This window comes from Rhea americana, unplaced genomic scaffold, assembly GCF_003343005.1.
Source record: "Rhea americana isolate MKP2758 unplaced genomic scaffold, rheAme1 scaffold_1, whole genome shotgun sequence".
Taxonomy (NCBI): domain Eukaryota; kingdom Metazoa; phylum Chordata; class Aves; order Rheiformes; family Rheidae; genus Rhea; species Rhea americana.
Window position 1 is genome coordinate 6,264,718 of NW_028185038.1, and position 22,376 is coordinate 6,287,093.

The window sequence follows — 22,376 nt, forward strand, 5'->3', positions numbered from 1 at the left end:
GAGCATCTTATGCCCATGAGCAAACACCTGCTGCTGTGCATTGACTCACCTCGTGTGGGCAAGCACTAGGGAAAGCTTCAGCCATGGTTGTAGTGAGATATATGTAGCTGTCTCATGGTGTTCCCAAAGTGACGGGTCACCAAACCCTAGCGACTAACCACGTGCTTGTCCCTACTGCCCCTGCTGCTGCAGCACCTTGCTTCCCTCCACCTTCTTATCTGAGGTCTTTCTCAAAATGCATCACTAATGAGGTCTCCAAGATTGCTTGGTGACAGAAAAAAATTCAGTCATTCAGACTTCTTCATTCTCCCAGTGTTTCCTGGTATTGCCCATAGCAACTTCTTATTAATAGGGTTTTGATTGCAAATGCCAATTTGCTGAGACTGAAGCTTTTATCAGGTACTTTTCATTTTTTATCAGATCAAAGGTGTCATTTTTAAGAGATGTGGAAAATGAAGGAAAATGCTCTGAAAAACAAGCTCTTGGCTACTTTGGAAACTGGCTGTTTTCCACTRTCTACATACAGAATCAAGTAAAAATGAAAAAGTCTCTTTTTTTGTTCCATACCATAAAAAAATGCCAGTGGTGCTCATGAAATGAAATCCTTATTTTTCAAAAAGTTGTAATGAACCACAAGCCTTCACAAATGAAGGAGACATACAAACATGAGGTTCTGAAAACAGTCTGGGTTCCTTGTTATTTACTTCATATTTTTTGAGGGCTAAGGGTTTTCTTTGAAATTTTGAGGAATGGAAGCTTTTTTTTTTTTTTTTTTTTTTTAATGAAAACTGAGATTCACGTGCAGCACATGATTCACAGTCAGAACTTTGAAAACAAAAATCCATGACATTTCTAGAGCTTTAAGTAACTACACAGCCATTTCATTTCCACCCCTTTCTTCTCTTTATGTGATCTAATYTCTTTCTGTTGTTCTGCCTTTAATCTAGGTACAAATTTGTAGTATCTTCCAGATGGATATATCCCTATGAACCCGTCTGTCTGTATTTCCARTGACACTGGAGTTCAAGGACTTAACTGCTAGACTTGAGCAGAGGACGTGTGTTCAGGTGGATTTTTTTTTTTGCTTCTCTATTATATAAAGCTCCAAATTTAGTATTCAGCTACGCATTGCTAAGTAGCAGCATTTCTGCTTTTTTTCATGCAGATAAAGCATAGTTTGTCCTGTCCTCTGATATGAAAATAGCAAATTTGATGAGATGCATTTCCCTTAGGCCCCGTGGAATAGAATTTGTTCTGTAATAACAGACCAATGTGTTTTAATTGCTTGTTGTAGACTATTAGCTGTTAAATTTATCTGGAAGTGTGATACCAGCAAAAACTTCTTTTCTGTCTTTTTTTGAGCTGTCAGAAAACCATCATTCATCTGAGGATAAAACATGATAGATGATTCAAATATGTGACAGGTCATGAAGTATTGATTCTTAATGTTGTCTGCTAATGATACACCCATACCACTGAGAGTTAATCATCTTTAATTGGGATTCATGACTCCTGACTATTATAATTGCAGTTTGGGTTGTGGTCTAGATTTAGGCAGTTTGGTCCCAGGAAATGCTAAAGCCTGTAAATAAGGAATTAATTTTACTTTTCTTAAACCAGTACTTTAAATCCAGCCATGTTTTCTGTTATAATCTATGTCTCCTCTAAACCTTTTGGGGCCTTTTTGGTCCTTTTCAAATGAGTAGAACCAACCCAGCTCCTATGTTCATATGATAATGAGAAGCACTATGGATCTACCAAGGACTTCTTAATGTCATTTTTTTTTGTTTTTGCAAAGATAAGAACATTCTCTTGATTATGTATGAAAGGATTAAATCGTATGTACTTGATTTTTTTTTTCCCTCTGGAATAATTTCCAGGCTTTTTAGGTCATTTTCCATTAACAAAGTTGCAGACTGGACTTTCTTGTCTGGTCCTCAGTGAAAACTCATCTTTTTGCCAAAAAAGAATGGCTGCATTTTTCAGCTAAGAGCTCAGTGCATAAAATCTTCTGGCAGCAAGAAGGAGATACTGCCCTACTTGAACCTAGCTTTYAAGCAAAATGATAAAAAATAATGTCCAAAATTAGATTTGGAATCTATTTTGAGCAGGGGCTGTCTGTGTGTCTAGTGTAATTTTAGGGGCCTGTTTGGAGACTGGCCCACGTGTAGCTCTGAAAGGATGAAGCCCTGGAGCTGCAGATGAGATCCAAGGAGGGCTGAGAATCGTGGGATAATGTATGCAAGATGCTGTGAGTATGTATTTCTGGCTTTAGGGTGTCATGGTGGAGCCAAATTGTCATGAGAACCGGCATTTGCACAACAGTTTAACCAGGAATTAAAACAAGGTGAAAAAACCAGACCTTGTATCACATAAGCCCCATCAGTGCTGAGTGGAATGAAAATATACAGCAGATATTTGATAAACTCTGACTGATGTAGCACCTGTGTGCTTGGAATCGTATCCATTTTCTATTYATAAGAACTAGTCTGCTGAAAGATTGAGCTGTCCCTAAAACTCTTGCCTCGTGTGTTCACCATTGAGCCTACAATCTGAAAAGCAGAAGCACTACTTAATAAACTGCTATGCAAATAAATGCAAAACTAGCTGGAAAAGATATACTCTTGGAGTGGCAATTAGTGGCTCACTGTCCAGCTGGAAGAATGCGTTTAGTTGGGTTTCATGGGAATCTGTCTTAGAGCAGATACCATTAAAATATTTCTATTAATGACCTGGAAAATGCAATAGGAGATCTCCTCTTACATTTGCAGGCTACAGATACCTCGGATAGGCAGCAAGTATGTTGTGGGACAGAACTAGTATTCAAACATTTATAATGAATTAGAGAGATGGCATGGAAAATAGGATGCAATTCAATAATATGTGCACAGGCAGAAGAAACCTATAGTACAAAATGTAAGTTAGGGAACAACTGACTACTTAGTTCTGCTGAAATGGCTCAAAAGGTATTAGTATGCTGATCATGAGTCCGTGGTGCCTTTCTGTTGTGAAAAAAGAAAAACATTGTACCAGGATGTGTAAACAGGAATATTATGTATAAGATGTGTAAACAGGAATATTATGTATAAGATGTGCAAAGTGATTCTAGCAGGCGACTTGCCAAGGCTGCAGCTGTACGGCTGCTATTTTGGCACCACACTATAAGGAAGAAGTGGATCATCCAGGGAAGAACAGGAGTAGAGCAACAAGAATGCTTGGAAGTCTGGAAAATCTAATATAAGAGAAAGCACTGGGGCAACAACGCTGTTTAGTCTAGAGTCGAGGAGATTTACTGGCCGTAACACTTCAACAATGAAAAAGCTGCTGCAAAAGGGAAAGGAATAAATTGTTCTCTCTGGGGATATTACAAATAAGGACTTAAACTGCAGCTGGGGAAATTTCAGTTAGACATTAGGAAAAAACTGTCTAGGATAAAGATCATTTCCAGTGGAAGAGCTGCTGAGAGAGATGCGATGAGGGAGCCCGGGGTAGGCGAGCGATAAGGAGAGACGTTCCCTGGAGCACTCCTCCCACTGGGGCAGCAAGCGGGTGCCCAAGTCTCTTGCAGCCCTGTTCATCCTCAGACACACTAATCATCTATATTGCAGCCACTGAGCATCAGGCACTTTGAGAAGAACAGGAGAAGGTGGCCTCCCTGTCGGGCAGGCAGGACAGCCCCTCGCACTGAGCTGTTTTCCACAGGGATGCCTGGCCGGGGTGCTTCCATGCTTTTCCTGYGTCAGGGCTTAGGTGGCAAGCTATGATTCAAGGGCATGCTGTTCATAATCTCCCCAGCTGGAGGGACTAACTTCCATGGAGACGCCRCGCTTTCTCCCCAGATGACTTATGCTGAGGGCATTTCCACTGAAAGATTCCCCRGCCCTTGTTTCTGTGCCAACTGTACTGTCTATTTTTAACATCAGGCTTCCATTAGCATTTGTTTGCTAAAAATAAACTTATTTCAAATGCRATTCATCATATAGCACATTAGAGTACAGGCAATTTATGCTTCAGTCAAGAAGAAACATTTTTAAGAGATAAATTGGTTCATGCAAATATTCATGGCTTGCTCTCAGTGCACTTGGTGCCAGCTGGGCTGCTGCTTTGATTTCAGTGGACTAATGGGATGGATCACAAAATTCAGGAAGTTGTTGAGATCTCAGGCAATGTCCTACTTTAAATTAATTAAAAACATGACCACAGTTAATCTTACAGTTACGTAAGATAAGAAGAAAAAGGAGAGGTTAGAAACATTCCTCCATTACCGATAGCTGCATCATAGCAGAATTGTAACAAATGGATGGACATTTTCTTTTTTGATTTTTATAGCTTCCTAAAGCCCAAACTCTCCACAGCACTGCTTCTTGCTTGCAGAACAGGGGAATGTTTCAAGGACATAATTTTGAATGAGCATGATAAGCCAGTGCATGAAGAGTTGGAAGTCGGATTAGRTGAGTCACTGAGGCAGGAGCTGCAGCTGGGCAGTAATCTCTGGTGAACMTATCCTTCAAGAATTTGCCTAGTCTCCTTTCAAATTTTTTTAAAAATACTTTCAGTTTCCAAAAGTTTTTGTAGAAATAAAATGTTTTGCTAGTTTTGATGGAACTTTTAGCAGGAAGATTTCTCAGGAATGTCGGGAATTACTGCTCTCAGCCAAAATTCAAGAGTAGGAGCTGACCCTGAGCCTCACATTATCTTTGTGCTATCCCTCTCTCCCTTTCCCACTATAATCCATAACAAAAATAACATAATGTAAATAGATAATAAAACATAAAGAATAACAACCAATCATAATCTTCAGAATATTTGAGGGAAAAAGCAAAACTTCAATCTCCAGCCGATGCTAGGGAGCAGGATGTGGTAGGGACTGCAGAATTGGGATATTCTGATGTTACCCACTAGAGGGGAGTGCTGTACCTAAAATCATCAGCTCACCCACTGTAATACTTCTAATTTCAAAATAAGTGGCATTAAGAAAACTAATTAACGTTACAAGTAATTTAATTCCAAACAGTGTAAAACTGGAATATCTAAGAAACCACTATTACATGCTCAAATTCCAAAACAATAAGTTCTCAAATTTAAGATCATCATTAGGCAATATTTTGCAGTTACCAAATGAAGAGTATTTTGGGCTTTCATTTAGAAAAAAATAAAAAACACCAGTTGATCTGAAAAGAAAAAGACTTTTTCTGTATTACTTCACCTTGCACAGAAGCAATGCTTTAAATTCAAGTACAGTTTGTTTAACTTCAGAGACTGTATATAAAATGCTCCTGATGATTCACAACCAATTGTGCTAAATCTGGAAAAGTCAACACTTTGTTGTCCCAGAATAGTTTGCAAAAAAGCAAATCACAAACACCTGAAAAAAATGCAAATGTGGAAGTGACAGTCCAGGTGTGTTTCTCGTATCTGATATGTTGCTGGAACAAATGTCACAGCTGGTGGGACAAAGAAGGCACTGAACACAGGAGGAAAGAAATGTCAGATTTCTTCTCATACCGCCTGTCAATAGTTTCAGCACTTTAGAAATTCCCTGGTGCCYGTCTCACCAGAAATATCCACCAAATCAAAGTACATCTGTAATTATCAAGATTTTACATTGCAGGCACAAGAGATGCATTAGCTCTAGTCTCGCTTTGTGAAGGGATCTGGGACACAGCGGCTGTTTCTGCTATGTCCCTCAAGCAAGCTGGAGTCGCAGCCCTCGGAGGAGTCACCCCTGGGCAACTGTTCAGGGATGGCTGGGAAGAAGAAGCTGCCCCAGCCCAAAATGTAGTGCAGGCAGAGGTAAATGAGACTTGGCACCTGGGAGCAGCATGCTCACTCTGAGTACCCACGTCTTGTCCCTAGGGGACCGGCTGTGCTAGACAGCAATGTCAGGCCATGGTGCAGCAGAGAGTTTGGACAAGCTGCCTGCAGAGACATGGTTTCCTAATACGATTACTTAGAAGGTAGTTCAAGCTCCAGCCTGAACATGGACAGTGAGGTGGAYTGAAAATTGGCTGAATTGCCCTGTCATCCTTTAATTTCTGCCCTGATCRTGATGGGCTCCCTTCCCCTTGCCCAGGCCCCCAGAAGCCTGTACTCTGTTGACCTCAGCAATGCAGCAGCACAGCAGGAATCMCTTCAGCCCCATTCTCTCTACTTGAATTTGTACAATGTGGGGTGAGGAAGAGACCTGGAGGGCTGATCTGTCTTCCTGCCACTGGTCTTCGTTTTACAGAGCTCTTTGCACATCCACTCTTATTCACTCACTAATACAGTGTTGGCAGGAGATGACCACCCTCCCTGGGATGGAGCAGCTGGGGGTAGCAGTGTGCTCCAATATCTCATCCATCTCATCAGTGCTGCTGTAGGAGGGTCCTTCTGCACCCCTCTGCTCACCACCAYGTCTCTGGTTAGTCCAGCCCTCTGTTTCTTGCCATCCTTTTATTGCAAACCCCTAAACCAAAAATCTTTGTTTTCCATTTGCCAGGTCCCTCTTGTTCTCTTGTCTCAGTATCACACAATCACAGGAAAGTTGAGGTTGGAAGGCACCTCCAGAGATGGTCTAGTCAAACTCCTTGCTCAAGTAGGGTCACTCAGAACAAGTTTCCTAGGACCGTGTCCAGTCAGGTTTTGAATCTCCAAGGATGGAGACTCCACAACCTCTATGGTCAACCCGTTACAGTGTTCAACCTCCCTCACAATAAAAAAAATTTGTCCTTATATTTAAATGGAATTTCCTGAAGTAGTTTGTGCCTGTTCCTCTTGCCTTGTCAGTGGGCATCACTGATAAGAGTCTGGCTCTGTCCTCTTTACAGCCTCCCATCAGATATTTATACACTGGTAAGATCTCCCTTTGAGCCTTCTCTTCTCCAGACCGAACARCCCCAGCTCTCTCAGCCTCTCCTTATATTACAGATGCTCYAGTCCCATCATCATCTCAGTGGCCCTTCCTTCACTGGACTTGGTCTGGTAAGTCCATTTCTCTCTTGTATGGGGGAGCCCAGCACCGGACACAGCACTCCAGGTGTGGCATCACCAGGGCCAAATGAAGGGGAAGGATCATCTTCCTTGACCTGCTGGCAACTGCTGTTGGCCTCGTTTGCCACAAGGACACATCGCTGTGCTGCCATTCAGAGGGACCTCAACRGGCTGGAGAATGGGCAGAGATAAATCTCATGAAGTTTAACACAGGGAAATGCCAAGTCTTGCACCTAGGGAGGAATAACCCCTTGTACCAGTACAAGCTGGGAACTGACCAGCTGGGGAGCAGCTTTGCAGAGAAGGAGCTGGAGGTCCTGGCAGACAAGCTGATCATGGACCAGCAGTCTAATCTATCAGCCACTCCTCATAGTCATGTATCATCTGCAAACTCTCTGGGGTGCACTCTATCTCACTGTTCCGGTCGTTAACGACAATATTAAACAGACCCTGATATCACCCCCTGGGGGATGCCAGTAGTGACTGGCCTCTTGTTGGACTTCATGTCTCTGGTCACAGCCCTTTGTGCCTGGTATTTCAGCCAATTTTTAACCCACCTTACTGTGCATTTTTCTAGTCCATAKTACATCAATTTGTCAATAAGGATGTTATGGGAGTCAATGTCGAAAGCCTTGCTGAAGTCAAGATAAACAGCATCYACTGCTCTCCCTTTGTCCACTGAACTAGTTATTTCATCACAGAAACCTATCAGGCTGGTCAGGCATGACTTCCCCTTCACAAATCCACGGTGACGGTTCCCAGTCAYCTTCCTGTCCTTAGTAAGTTTGGAAATGGTCTCCAGGATTATTTGCTCCATCACCTGTCTGGGGATTGAGGTGACACTGACTGGCCTATAGTTCTCCAGATCCCCTTTCTTACCCTTTTTGCAGATAGGAGTGATGACAGAAGAGTGACGGTAAAGGTTTTGTTTTGGTATGCCTAAACTGATTAAAACATTTTAATGACTTTTTTGATTCAGTCACTGATTAGAAAAAATCAGTTCCATAGTCATCTCATTACAGGAATGGCAGTCTTTTCAGTTGCCYTCCAAAGGAAGATTTTTCCTTGACAGCTCACTCAATATCTGAACTTTTCTTTTTCTGTTGTCCTCTTTTTAGGGACTATGACTGGGACACTAACCCAGGGAAGCTGAATCGCTAAGCTAATTCCTACAACATTCAGCTGACTCCAGAATATTGAACCTCCATCACAGACATATTCAGCTGCAAATATCACTGAAAGAGAGAAAGGAGTCTGAAGTGTAAAGATCTCCTAAAGCCCTATCTTTTCCCCTCTGTCCCCTACAACTGATTCTAGATGCTGAAACAAACCTATGGCCAAATAAAAATCTTTTTCAGACAAGACCGTGTCTGGCCCTGACGGCCAGAGGACTGGTGGTCCTTGCTGGGACAGGCAGGTGATGGCCACCCTGGGACAGGGCATAGGCCATGACTGCAGGCCTGGTGTTGGCAGGGCTGCTCCTGGCTGTGCTTGGGCCAGTGGGGCTGCTCTCCATAAACTGCAGATACCTGCCAGATGGATAYCCGTATCTGAAGTGGTCACCCTGAACTCTCCCTCTAGCCTACAGAGACAGGCACTTCTAGGTGACATTCATCCTGGTGAATTAAGCGGTGCCTGGGAACGCTCCTGGGTACAGAAACGTGACTGTCTCTGCAGGAACGTGTGCGACCTGTGTTGCCTCCATGCTGGTACGTGCCAGCTAAGCCTTCTCCAGGCCCTTCCCAGATGTGCCTGGGGCTATTCCTGGTTGACTGAGTGTGCATTGCTCCTCGCTTTGCTGGTGAAAAGAGTTTGCGAGTGTAGACACAAACCACACTGCACCTGTTGGCCTCAGTGCCTGAGAGCGTTCCCAGCCATGTTTAATTTAAATTATGTAGATATACCCTCCGAGGGTGACTCATTTCACCTATTTTAGACGCTGACACAGGGACAAGATGAATCGCTCCCTAGAAGTGCCAATCTCAGCTTGTCTAGACAACAAGCGCACGCATGAATATCTCCATTAGAGGTGTCTGGGCCTCGCTCTCTGTCGCTCGCCGCAGGGCTGTGCTCCTGGAAGGAGTGCAGAGTCACCCAAAGGCTGGGCACGACTTCTCCTGCTACTTCCCATTGCCCCGGGCAGAGCAGCTTTTGTGGGCACAGCAGGGTGACCCGGACAGACCACAGGGCTCCCAGCGCTAACTCTTGCTGCGAGCTTGGGCTACTGAAACACTGATTTTGCCASCCCAAAATTCATTTTTATTCATTTTTTCCTCCTCCCCTTTCCCCCCATTTCCAGTTCGGAAGCATCCCCAGTGTCAGAAGCTGTTTGGCTGGCTCTCCTTCCTCCCTTTCTCCCCTTATTTTCTTTAGTCCCTCCTCAGGTGACAGGCACTTTTCTCTCATTATTAAGGCTTTCTATTTCTATACCCACCACAAGTTTCAAGCTCCTCTATCCTTCTCTGCTTTTCATTTTTTTTCTTTATTATTCCAAGAAGAAAAAAAGAAAGGAGCACAGACGTTCCAATTACTGATACGTAAATATTTCTCCTCACTTTTATCCTGCTCTAGCAAAATTTGGAGTCCTACRAGGGCAGGCAGCAGAGTCCCTTCTATTCCCATTAGACACCTTCACAGCTTCTTTCCTGACTAGCAAAACAGCTTACAAGACCAATGGAAGACATATATTCTTTCATTCCTGGTGCAAAACTTGGTTCATAATTATGTGCCCTATTCTAAAATATATATGCGGCTTTAAACCTCCTAATAYGTAGGGTTTAATATGTATAAAAAMCCTGCTATGTACATCATCCCAGCACAGAATTTCAATTGCTAGAAAGGCTGAGACTGAATTAAAAAGGAAGCACTGTGCATGGCAATGAGCTCATTTTGACAGGCTGAATTAATTTTAAATAATAAGGAAGTAATTTCCATCTCACTAAATGCTTGCATTTTTTTGTGAAAATAAAACAGTATGGTCTGAAAGATACTCTTGAGAAATCTCTCTCATAGAGATAAGTAAACCAGATAGCAATTAAAAAAGTAAATAAATCGTAATTACAATTGTAAAGGGTAGTATTAAGTATTAATGTACTTCAGGCCCAACTGCTTTGATTGAATTCTGCTTTATTTCATTAGCTTTATAACTAGAAAAATACCATCATTTGCACATTCAAATTTGGAGGATGGGGCCAGACTCTTTTCAGTGGTGCCCAGTGACAGGACAAGAGGCAACAGGCACAAACTGAAACAGGCAGAAACACTTCCTCCTGAATATGAGGGAAAACTTCTTTCCTGTGAGAGTGACAGAGCACTGGAACAGGTTGCCCAGAGACGTTGTGGAGTTTTCTTCTCCAGAGATATTCAAAACCCAYCTGGATGTGATCCTTGCAACACGCTCTAGGTGACCCTGCTTGAGCAAGGGGGTTGGACTAGGTGATTTCCAGAGGTCCCTTCCAACCTCAACCTTTCTGTGATTCATAGATTTAAGCACAGGCAAATATCTATAGCTATTAGATTTGGCTTTATGGGAGGATATGGTCACACCTGGGGTGAAAGAAAAGACCATGAGAAAGAAGCATGGAAAGAAGTTGAAGAACAGATCCTTCTTCCCCACCCAATACTTATACACTTAAAAATGAAACATTTCTGTTTCTGACTTTTAAGCATCCACCCTGTGAATGTTATCCTGAACTCTCCGCTGCTTAGAGGTAAGTATCTGGCACCTGAGTGCAGCACATGGGGAGCTGGCAGCTCAGCCTGTGAGTGCTGAGAGCAGGTGAGCCTTAGACTCAGCTCCGGGTGGGCCTGGAGGGGCTCCACTGCCTGCTTGAGACACCCTAGCTGTGGCTTGCTCCACAGTCAAGTGGAGGACATTCCTTTTTATTACTGAAGCATGACCAGAAGAAGTGATGGTGCTTCTTGCAAGAAACAAGACATTATAGTGCTTATCTAGGGATTAGAAAATGCAACATTGACTTCTTTCCTCTAAAAGATAGAATCTGAACCTGCAGCCCAGGCTGATCAGGGCAGATGTCCCATCACTGGGTTTGGAACAAAACAAGGAGTATGGCACTGCAGYGGTTAAGGCTTGCACTGGTGACACAGGCGCCTTTGGGTCTACTATTTACATCATATTCTTTGAAAGAACTATGCACAGAAAGCACACGCCCTAGGAAGGCCATAACACTCTCCATATCTCTTACTTTTGAATTATTTTCTTCACAGCATCTCAACAAGTTCACATTTGTACATGATTGCATGTGCTCCTCCCTTCTCTAGCATAGCCTCTATGCTGGTGTGTAGGATACTGTCTTGGGATCTGGACAAAACAACCCTCTTTTTACCCAGCATCATGGCAGTTTGAACATTTAGCCAGGAGCTTGGAGATCCTGGTTCAGCTCTAACCCTCACACTAGCTGCTTGACTGCAAAGTCTTCTATGAAGTGTGTCTTTATCTGTCCCATAAATGAAACTGTGAGGAAGAGAATAAAAAAGCAAGATCAAGGATGACATTATAGCCTGGTGACAGGGGCATGAAGCTGTTGAAGAGGTGATCTGTCTTCCACTCTTTGCTCCCATTAATATTTAATAGTCATTAAATTAAAAGTCAGAGACTTGTAGGATTAACTACAGGTCAGCATCCTCATACTTRTATCTCAGTGAATGAGATAGTGTTAGTATGGATGGAAATACAGTATTAGCAACGAGCACAGCCAGTATGTCAGTAACAGGCATAAATTTAAATGATTTAAACACTGCCCCTGAGAAAAGCAAARCAATGAAATGGCTACTCCGGTGCATACACCATTTCAAGCCCTGTGCCAGCACATAACACAGAGATTCACTAAGGTCTGAAACTGTTTGGCAAAAATCATCCCTTTCTCTTTGTGGATTTGCTCAAGGGAGTTACCAGAGACTGACATCTCTGATAACTGACATAACAGGCATAAACAGCTTTTCATACACCAAGAAGCAGGGATCACAAAACAACAACCTTTGAGAGATACTTTAACTAAGCCATCTGCAGTGACAGCAGCTCCGTCTCTCAGCAGGCTCGGTCCTGCCTTACGCAGGCAGACAGCTGGCTGCCCTGGCGTCGAGGTGTGAAGCTGCTTCTTAGTTCACCTTGTTCAAGTGGCTTCAGGTCACTCCCTCAGCACTGCCCTCCGCTCCCCTCTGGCTCTGCCTTCTCACTGGGGCATGGATGTGGATGCAATCTGACTTCTCAGCTGCAGTTCCTACTGTTTCTACTTGTGATCTTTTTTAGGAACTTAACTGACTGTTAATGTTGTTAATGATTTTAAAGTATCTTGCCAGATTTTTCTCATCCTTTCTGTTCTCATTAAAATGAAAAGCAGTTTAACCATAAGCAACTTTTCCACATCTGAAATAACCCCGTGTAAAGAATCTGGCAGGCGACCTTGTTCCTTGTCCTTTGGTAAAGAAAAGTGGGCTTGTTCACCATCCTTTCTTGCATATGGAAGGGTTCTCCAAAAGAGAGAGAGTTGCCTATTTTCTCCTCACCAGGCAGCAAATACAAATCATCAGCTGCTATCGAACACAGAACTGGAGGATAGTCCTCCATTAAYGATGCCTTTTGGATTTGACCAAATAGCTCAGATCTCAAGCAGCTTCTTTTCCCATGGTTGCTAAGAAACCAATCTAAATGTATCAGCTACCTAAACAAGTGTTTAGTTAATTTTTTCATCCACTCTTTTCATTCTGGGTAGCAGTGGTTGTAAGCCTCTTAAGAAGGTTTGTTGTGCTCCTCCTGATGAAGAGGAGGGCATGACTGCTGGGGAGGAAGGCTCATTCTCAGCAGCCTTTTTTCAAGAGGTGATCTAATGGCAAAGCTTGTTTCTATATATGAGACCCATCATTTGATAATGTAGGAAATCTGATAATGCAGGAAATTGCCTGCATTAAACTGTCTGCTGGGTCTCAGAGACAGTCATTCAGAGATGTTATTCAGGAGCTCTTTTAGTTGTCCCATASCACCGCTGCAGGCATGTCCACCTGCCAAATTTGTGGCTCCAGAGGTGATTCTGATGAAACCTGTTGTCCAATTCCTACCTTACATCAGTGTTTCAAATGACAGCCCTCTATTTATCTCTTTTCAGACCTAATTCTGAGTAACATCTTGCCGACAACCATCACCAGGATCCCTGTGAGTAGGGGCAGCTCTCTGTGCATATTTCCTAGTAGGATTTTGGCTTATTTGCTGGGGTGCCCTTGAAGAACAGACTAGATGGGCATTTTCAGCAGCTGTGAGCTGTGAGCCAGGCAACCAGGGAACAAGTGAGAAACAAAAACCAGGAACAAAACCCGCATATGTGGTTACACCTGCAGGGAACATTAGCCAGGAGCCATGTTCCTAGATAAACGCCAACCCACATTTCGATACAGGAACATAAGATAACTTGAATGAGGAAATGGACTTGGGAACATGCAWATATATATATATGTATGAATTTAAAACAATGAGGACAATTAACCACAGCAGAACGTGTTAAAGGATGTATAACTCTACCGTGTGTTATCCCTTGTAGGGTATGTTCTAATTTAATTACTGCACTTGGGGATGCTGTGGGAATTGATACCAAACATCACACAGGTCAGGCTAGGTGGTAACAGTGGTCCCCTCAGGACACAGGCAAAGTCTCAGAGGATAATCTTCCCTGCATGAATGACCCTTGGCACTTTGTTTCCTTATTTTTCTGTCATGTAAGTATTTTCAAAACTCAACTTCATATTCATAATTAATAATAGGTCCAATTCAATAGAGACTTGCAGTGTCTTGGAAATGTCACCTGTCAAGATGCACAAATAAAGCTAAAACAATCTCAAAATATTAACTAGTATGTGTGTTTGCTGATGCTGCTGTGCTCGCTATGAGGGCTGTATTGTCATTCCCTGTTCAACGTCTGTAAATTTTGTTGGGTCCCCAGTGGGCTCAGATTGTTTTTATTAGGTAGTTACGTGCTGTGTTTTCCTCATGTGAAACYTCAGATTTTCTGATGGAGCTGTAGATTTGATAGAAAAGTTACAATCTTTTTTTCCCCGTGACCTTGATGGAAGCTGTTCCTTGTATCAACTCATGCATTTTGTAACTGGCAAATAGCAGAAATAAATCTAGGTGTTGGGTACATATACAGCTGAGAACTCTAYGTCACAAGAAAGAAATGACAGTGTTGGATGCAAGAGTGACCTGGGCTAATCTTCTGAACTACGGCTGTTCTGCTGAATCAGTACTCCTGTAAGTTCAGTGAAACATGCCCCTTCTTGCACCGGCGAGGCARTATCGCTTTCCTCCGGAGCAACTGAGGCACTCCCGAAAGGCAGGAGCCGGCCTCAGCCAGCCATGTGTCCTGATCTGCAATGAGGTGCCCATGATGAGGCGTTACTGCAATGGTATAAATACTGTTGTCTGTGGTAAGATGATGTGATATTCARTCTTGCTGTGGGGATAAACTCTCTGGCAAACATATATTCTCTGAGAGGTGTATACCATGTCCTCACTTCTGCCACATGACTAAACAGTCACCTATCGTATGGCTGGATACATCCATGCTCCTGGTGCCCGTCCCATCTTTCTAGTAAAGGGCAATTGGAGAAAATACCTTCTGCAAAGTCACCTCTATGTTCTGCTGAGGAAATAGAGATAAGGAATGTTRTAAAAACGAACCACATGTCAGGCCTTGACACTGTGACACGGTATTTGAAAAATATGCTGGATTTGAGGCTTTCTGTAAAGAATCAAATAGAAGATGCCACCAGCTTCTGTAGCAATGATGCAAAACTGCAGTTCGTAGAAGGAAAGGGGAAGAAAGGAAAATATATATTCTTCCAGAGAAGCAGTAAAAGGCTGAGGTCACTGGGAGCTTGAGGGCATGTGAAAGGCAAAGTCCACAGCAGAGGAGAAAACTAGACCTGGCTGGTAGAGCTGAAGTGGTTCCTAGTGCACAAGTATTCMACAGGAAGGTAGGAAAACACTGTTTCCCCTTTTTATGTGTAAGGTCAACCAAAAGTCCTTTCAGTCAGTATCTTTTTCTGGCAGTAGTCCGGAGTGGATGCATGGGGAAAAGCAGAGCAGGGAAAGCTCTAGGGATATTTCCCCAGCATATTCTGCCATCTTCCAACACTTTACAGCCCATGCACTTCTGGAGCAAAAAGGGGAATTGTTGCATCTAAGAGCCTTGCATGTTTTTTTTCCATCAATATATCTAGCTGGTTTTGAACCCATATACATTTCTAGCTTATACAGTCTTGGAGGGAAAAATGTGGGAAAGTGAAGTCCAGGTCATATTGGATGTTACTGCTTACCTGGCCTGAATCCACAGCCCAAGGCACCATGTCAACTCTAAACCATGTTCTCCTGAAGGTGCATAAACATTGACCTAACATCTAACTCCCCAGCAAGCACCATTCACTTGGTCAATCATCTATTTTTAAAGTTGTGTGTGTGGTTTCAGATCTTAAAAAAAAAAAACAAAACAGAATTAAAAAAAGATTCCCTCAATCCCAACAGCATGACTTACAACATTTTCATGCATGTCTCAAGCTGAAGCAGAGAGGCAGATATTTCTGCAGATCATGGGAACTGTTATTCCTAACACATTTGCTGCACCTTCTGATAGTATCATGGATGGTAAGGAAAAATAGGAAGGTAAGGATTTGGCCAAGTTAGCTAATTGGATTCCTCCAGAGAGTTGCTATCCTTAATAAGAAACATGTTCTTTAATAAGAAGCATTGTTCTTTAATTTCAATGTAGCAAATCCTACCAAAGGAATATATTATCCATGTTTTATTCCTTTAAGCAAAATATTAATGGCTTTTCCAAGATTTTTCTGTCAGACAATGTTTAAAACATTTTACTGACTGGCAGAGTTTGCACTTACTAAAGTGAGACTGGAATAAGTCTTTAAGATGCTTTAATTAGAAAGACAGCTATTATCTACCAAGATGAGACTGTAATATTCTGAGTATCACTAGGATGAAGTGTGTTAAGCCAACATGGAACTATTTTTTTGTGCTAATTTTACCACTTGAGAAGTGGCATTGTTTATTTACTGTATTAATATGAACTAGCAGGCTAGAATTTCAGGAGTTACTACCAGGCTTTTCAAGTGAGGCTATGTGTGGTCTGTGCTTTTCTTCATGTGGATGGTTTATAAATGCCTTTCATACGATGTGCTCATCAAAGGTTATGGGGAGGAGGTTGTTTTGTAGGACTCTGTAAACTTCATCGCTGCCAGTGACAGGACTGTCTTTAAAACTGATCAAAAGCTGTGCACTTTTGTAAGTCTACGGACWAAGATTATCAAGGGAGATTTGTTATTAGGTACATGTAAACTACAATTAATTAAATTCTAAGCATGTGAATGGCACATCATAATATTTTATAAAAGCTGTTATTAATTAGACCTGAAATGTGTACAGAATGCAGTTATGACTTGCATATATTTCGAACCATTATGAAAACTTATTACAAATGATTTAACAAGTAACATTAGCTCCCTCTTTGCTCCAGGACATAGTGTCCATCGTGACTGATACTGGCAAAATTCAAACACACTAATTTTGGACATAATTTTTGTATCTTCTTCATTTTTCAAAGCAATAAAAATTTAACCCTTTTAAGTCTTGTGCTGAGCATCCATAATCATCAGCCACTTACGTATTTTGGGCCACAAACTTGAATGCATTGCTCTTGGGCATGCTTGCTTAAGTCATCAGTATGGAATAGATACACTCTTTGTTTATTAATTTTGGTACGTAATTGAGAAGTCTATTCTCCACTCTACAGTGATCCATTTAATCACAATTAATTCTTGTTATTTAGAAATCTTTGTGGCATCTCTCATCTTTCTAATCTGTTACAAATGTTGTCTTTAAGGAGTCTGAAAATTCAGTTATTAATTAAAATCTACTTCACAGGCAGCTGCCACCAGCCAAAGAATTTGTTGTAAATCATAGAGCTGAAATGAGCAGTTCAGGGAAATGGCATGGGTTACAGAAAATATTTTAAGCCCCATATCCCATCCAGCTCAAGCAGCATATACAGTCTTGAGATATTTATAGAAAGAATGCCCTTTATTATAGGTGGATGGTGTGCTAAGCTCTATTCAGTAGAGTCTACTCAGACAGTATCTTGTRGTCACACAATCACTTTCCTTATCCTTTTCCCCGGGGGGAAAAGATATTCCATGCATACATGTCATGAGATGTTTTCCCTAGCTAAATCTCATTCACACTTTCTTTTCCACTTTCCAAAGAGATTTTCTCCCTCTCTGTATAATTCTAATGTAATGCCAGGTCTTTTGAGGCATTTATATATAGTACAGTATAGAATACTCTATTGTCCATTTCTAAAAATTTATAATGAAGGCAGGAAACGTACAGAGGCTGTGTCTCCTGAAAAAAAGGATGTTGCCAGTTCAGGATGAATATTAGATACCCTGCTACAGAACCACATGGCAGATGAAGACCGACTCTGGTTTACTTTGAGCTAAATTCAAGCGAGGTCAGCTTGGGCAGGAGCACTGAGGTGATTTCTCCTCCAGCTACCCCACACATTGTTTTATTTAAGGAGGCCCCAGAGGAGAAGAGGAAGCACCAAGAAGAGGAAGAGGAGATGGATAGTCTGGAGAAGAGCAGAAAGAGCTGTGTGAGTAGTTTTACGGAAACTTTTGAAATGGCAGACCACGAACTCGATAAAGAGGACAAAGGTAAAGCAGTGCAAGGATTTAGTGTGGTTTGCTGGGGAACTGAAGCGAGGAATTCATTTTAGTTGTGACATTTTAAGGGAAGACAAGGTGAGCATCAAGAGGTCCAGAACAGAGACGGCTGCAGAAGCTGAGGATGAAGATATCAGGGCCTTATTGTGGGAACCAATAATAATGAGTATTTTTGTGGGAAACTGTTGAGGGAATGTCAGCAGGATTAAATGACAATATCAGTCTGGAGAGAGGAAGGGAGATGATGATAATGTTGGAAATAACACTGGGGTTGTGAACTGTCTGGATGCAGAAGATAAGAAGTTTCTCAACTGCAATCAAACAAGATAGGAGTGGAAGGAAAGATAAGAGGGTCAGTTTAAACAGTAGCTGTATAACTAAATAAAATCACCTGGAATTACAGTCCTGGAGAGTAGAAATCTCCCTACAAAGGAGGGAAGGAGGTCMTTTAAAAAAAGAAGCAGACTCTAGGGGCTGAAGGAGCTGTCTGGAAGTTGACATTGCTGAGGAAGAGGATTTAGAAATTTAGTGGACAGRAATTGCATGGAAACATGGGAGAGAAGAGGAGCATAAAATAGGCTTCGATAGTATCAAGGACAGAAACAAGGAATGCAAGGAGAAGATATGGCTGGAAGAATTTTGAGTGGCTTGTCTGCAAAGCTATCTAACACCCCGACTCTTAAGTTCGTGTTGCCCTCCCACACCTCCTCATATACAGGTACACTTTCTCTGCCCAGAAATGTTGTCTGGATAGAATTTGAGGATTTTGTATATTTACCCCAAAAGCTGAGCAGCTCAAAGGTGCACGTGTGCAAATCAACCCACTATGCAACATGTGCTCTCTTGGTTCAATGTGTATCACACACAGACCACATGAGTACATACCTAGGATTTATCAGACTTACACCTTGCAGCGCCTGTGAACATACGTGTATCCAGGAGTCATCCCCTCACTGTCTTAGCATGTAACACTTTCCCACAGATCTGGGCAGAAGCAAATTTTGCAGACTGAAGGGATAGTGTGCTGGATGCTGCACACACCGTTCATTGACTGTACACGTTTAGGCATACCTGATCTCAGCCAGGGAACATCTGACCCGCGGACTTCTGGATAGTTGGGTTTATCATGTCCTTGAGTTAAGCTTCTAGAGTCTGTTCTGTACAGACCACCTGATATTCAGCCAGAGGTGAGCGTGCTCCCCACAGAGATACACTATTGATAGGGAGATGTAATGACTTAGATGAAATCATTACATTACTTATCCTTCCAGTAAGTCGTGTCTTGATTTAGTAACAAATTCCATTTGTAGATCATATTGTCTCCGGTGAGTCTGCTTTACAACAGCAGTGCAAACAAATTAAACAAAGTTTTGATATGCTTTTATCAAAGATTTATCCCTAGTGTCCTTTGATTTACTTCTTGAGATATCCTCTGGCACAAATTGCATAGAAGCAATATTTTTCCCCTCCTCAAACTTGATCTGAGCTCAAGCACCTCTGAGAATATATGAGCACTGCTTTCAGAGCTGGCTTCAGGCATTTTGGAGAATGACTGTGCTCCCCTTAATACATAAAAGGCTGAAGATAACTGTACATCTTCATTTCAATGAAATTACTTTTTTGTTGCATTTCCTTGGCATCCAGATGGTGGTGCTCTGTGAGTCCTGACCGTGCTGAGGTGGAAAAACCTGTTGCCTTTTCTTGCTGGTTGATGAAGGGAGCTAAAGAGGTATACGCCTCGTTTACCCACTCTTCCCTCTCAGTGAGGAGCAGAGCTGCCTGGCAGATCTTGTTTACCAGGAGGGAAAGATTTTTGCATTTTGCAGTATTTGTGATTACATCACAGAGGATAGAGATGGGAAAAACCTATTTATTGCCCTTTCCACCAGCCCAAGTCTGTTGAAGAGCGTTCTCTGAAGCAGAAAGTATGGTTTCCAGTAAACATTTTAATATGAAACAGAAATCTGGAAGAGAAAGAGAACACCCTGTTCCACAGGCAGCAGGATAGAGTCTTTTTGTTTTAAGTCTTTCAGAGGATCATTTTCTACTGAAAATGCAGTGATTAAGATGATAAGTACTTCAGGGCTCATGGTGTTAACGTGAGTGCCAATAGGACTACAAAAAGGAAATGTATTTTAAGAAATAAGAAAATGTTCTTAACTATGAGCCTGTTGAACAGCAAGAAAATTGGAAATAACCRTTCATCTAGGAGACAGGTAAGGTGGTATGTGCAACAGCATCATCCAGTTCTAGCTCAGCTCACGCATAGTTATGTGCTARGTTAAGATGTTGCCACATTGATAAGATGCTGTTGTTCTGCCTAGGTTTATGTCCTTCTCAAGTGTTAAATTCTTTGGATAGTCTGAATGTAGAGAAGGATTATCACTTTCTGCCAAAATCAGTGTCAGTGTTACACAGCAAATGCAACATCTATGACAGTGGAAAAGTTAAGATCCTTAAGCCAGGTGTGGTGAGGGACTTCTATGCTCTGTGATTCCCATGTGGCTGACAGTGTCCACCTGACATAGGAGTTGCACATGTTAGGACAGGAATTGGGGGTTGCAGAGACCAGTGCTACCAGATGAAGTGGGGCTCAGACACAAGCCTAGCCCTGCCTATGACTCATGATGCAGGAGCTTGGCCAGCCCTAATGAAAGATTATAACTGTGCTCTGCTGAAGGAAGGATGGTTTGAGATGAGATGAGCTTTTCAATGTCATTGATCTGTAGTTTTCACACATCACACATTTTCACCCAGAGATCTGGGTAATTTTTTGAACAAGGGAGGCATTAGCATTCCACTGGGAAAATTTCACTTTCCCAGTGATCCCATGGGCTTTCGGGAACAAGTTGGTCTGTGGCCCTCAGCCAGCAAACCACTTAGACGGGAGCACACCTTTCAGTACATGGATAATCCTCACACACTTCCAGGAAAGAACGTACTTTGCTGGACTGGGTCCAACCTCTCTCTCATTTTTCCCATTTTTGTAAAGCTCCTTCAGGTCTCTGGAAGTTGTATAAATATGCTGGATGCGCCATGGACACCCCACAGGACAGCACTCCTTGCTCTAGGCACAGCTACACTTTCAAAAATGAATGAGTAGGGTATATTTTTGCTTAGAAAAGCACTGTTCTTTGGGTTGTGAGCAGTATGAATGTCTAAACACTGTTCCAGTGATAAACATATGTACCGTTGTTTAACCCCCACATGATAAAGAGTGTGAACTCATACAAAACTGAGGGTGGTGGAGGGATCAGCACACAGCTGAAAATGGCAGCTGACGGCAGAAAAGGACATCCTTTTTTTGTTATGGATGGGTCCCAGATCCCCCAACATGTCATAGCAGCTGTAGCTTGTGCGAGCAAGACAGAGTGGGGCAAGTGGAAATGCTAGGTTGGAAGAACTCTTAGAGATGACAGAGGCCACCACAAGTATCTGGAAAYGAAGGACTGCCAGGGGCATGAGAAAGAAATGTCCTGCTCAAGGCATGTCTGGCTCCACAGCGCAGAGAATATCTAAATACAGCAAATAAAGGAAACCGAGCCATTGGTAAGTGAGCTGGAAAATCTGATCATTTTAGAGAGCATTGCCTGCAGAGTATGTCTGCTATCAGGCAGAGGAAGAGGCAGGCAGCAGTATAGTCAGCAGATTCACAGCCACCCACGGTCACTGTGAGGACCTGCGTCCTACCTGGGAAGCCCAGGAGAGTGCCATGGGAAATCCTGAGGCACGAGTGTTACTGTGGAGAGAAGACACTCAGGAGAAATGTTAGGAACTAGTTTGGTAATCTCTTATGGTTAGAGTTACGTGTAGCCAAAGGTTGAATGAAATTGTATGAGGCAATTTTGATCAACAATGAGTCTCCGGCTAATTTTCTGGGGATTTAACCTTTACACGAAGGACAAGACTATGCCATAGGTAATTAGAAAAAAAAAATTCCCTGTCATTTTCTCTGAATGATATAATTGGAGAATATAACCATGTCAAAGGATTTGGTAAGGATGGATGCTCTGACGCTCGAAGAGGAAGCCAGCCTAGATAACAGGGTTTGCAGGTGAAGCCACGTGAGCATGACTTAGTGGGACCAGGGRATAATTTGCTCATGATTCTTATCTGAAATCACCAAAAAAAGGGGGATACACTGGTCACAATAAGCTATTTTAGCACAGGGTTTTATAGCCTGGCACTGTATTAGAGTAGTTTGCTCTTTGTTCTTGAGAAGTTCAAGTATTAATTAATTAAGAAAYGAATGACCTCACTGAAAGGCTCGGCAGAACACCTTTTTACATGACCTCAGGATCTGCAAACACTGCTTAAGTTTACTGACTATTCAGTATTGGTCTTTTGTGACACTAACAAGTGCAGGCAGTTAGTGTCATACATACCCTTAAGTGTATGTGTGAAAATGAGAGATTCAACAGTCTGCAGCGGTTCTTCCAGTTTGTTCTCTCTTATGAATTTGTGAATCATACAAATACACAGCAGGAAAGGACTTCGGGAGGTCATGTAAACCACTCTTTGGCCCAAGGCAGGATAATTATACCAATGTCACTTCTGACATGCTTGACTAATCTGTCCTTAAAGATCTCCAAAATGGAATTTTACAGTATGCAACGGGAGTCAGCAACTCTCCCTGCTCAAAAGGTTGTGGGATTTCTGTTTGC

General features: G+C 42.3%; 1 protein-coding gene across 1 annotated transcript in view; it reads right to left on the reverse strand.

The window, feature by feature from the left end:
- The window catches only part of LHFPL3 (LHFPL tetraspan subfamily member 3), a 274,888-nt gene that overhangs the window by 14,424 nt on the left and 238,088 nt on the right, over positions 1-22,376 (reverse strand). The window lies entirely within an intron of this gene.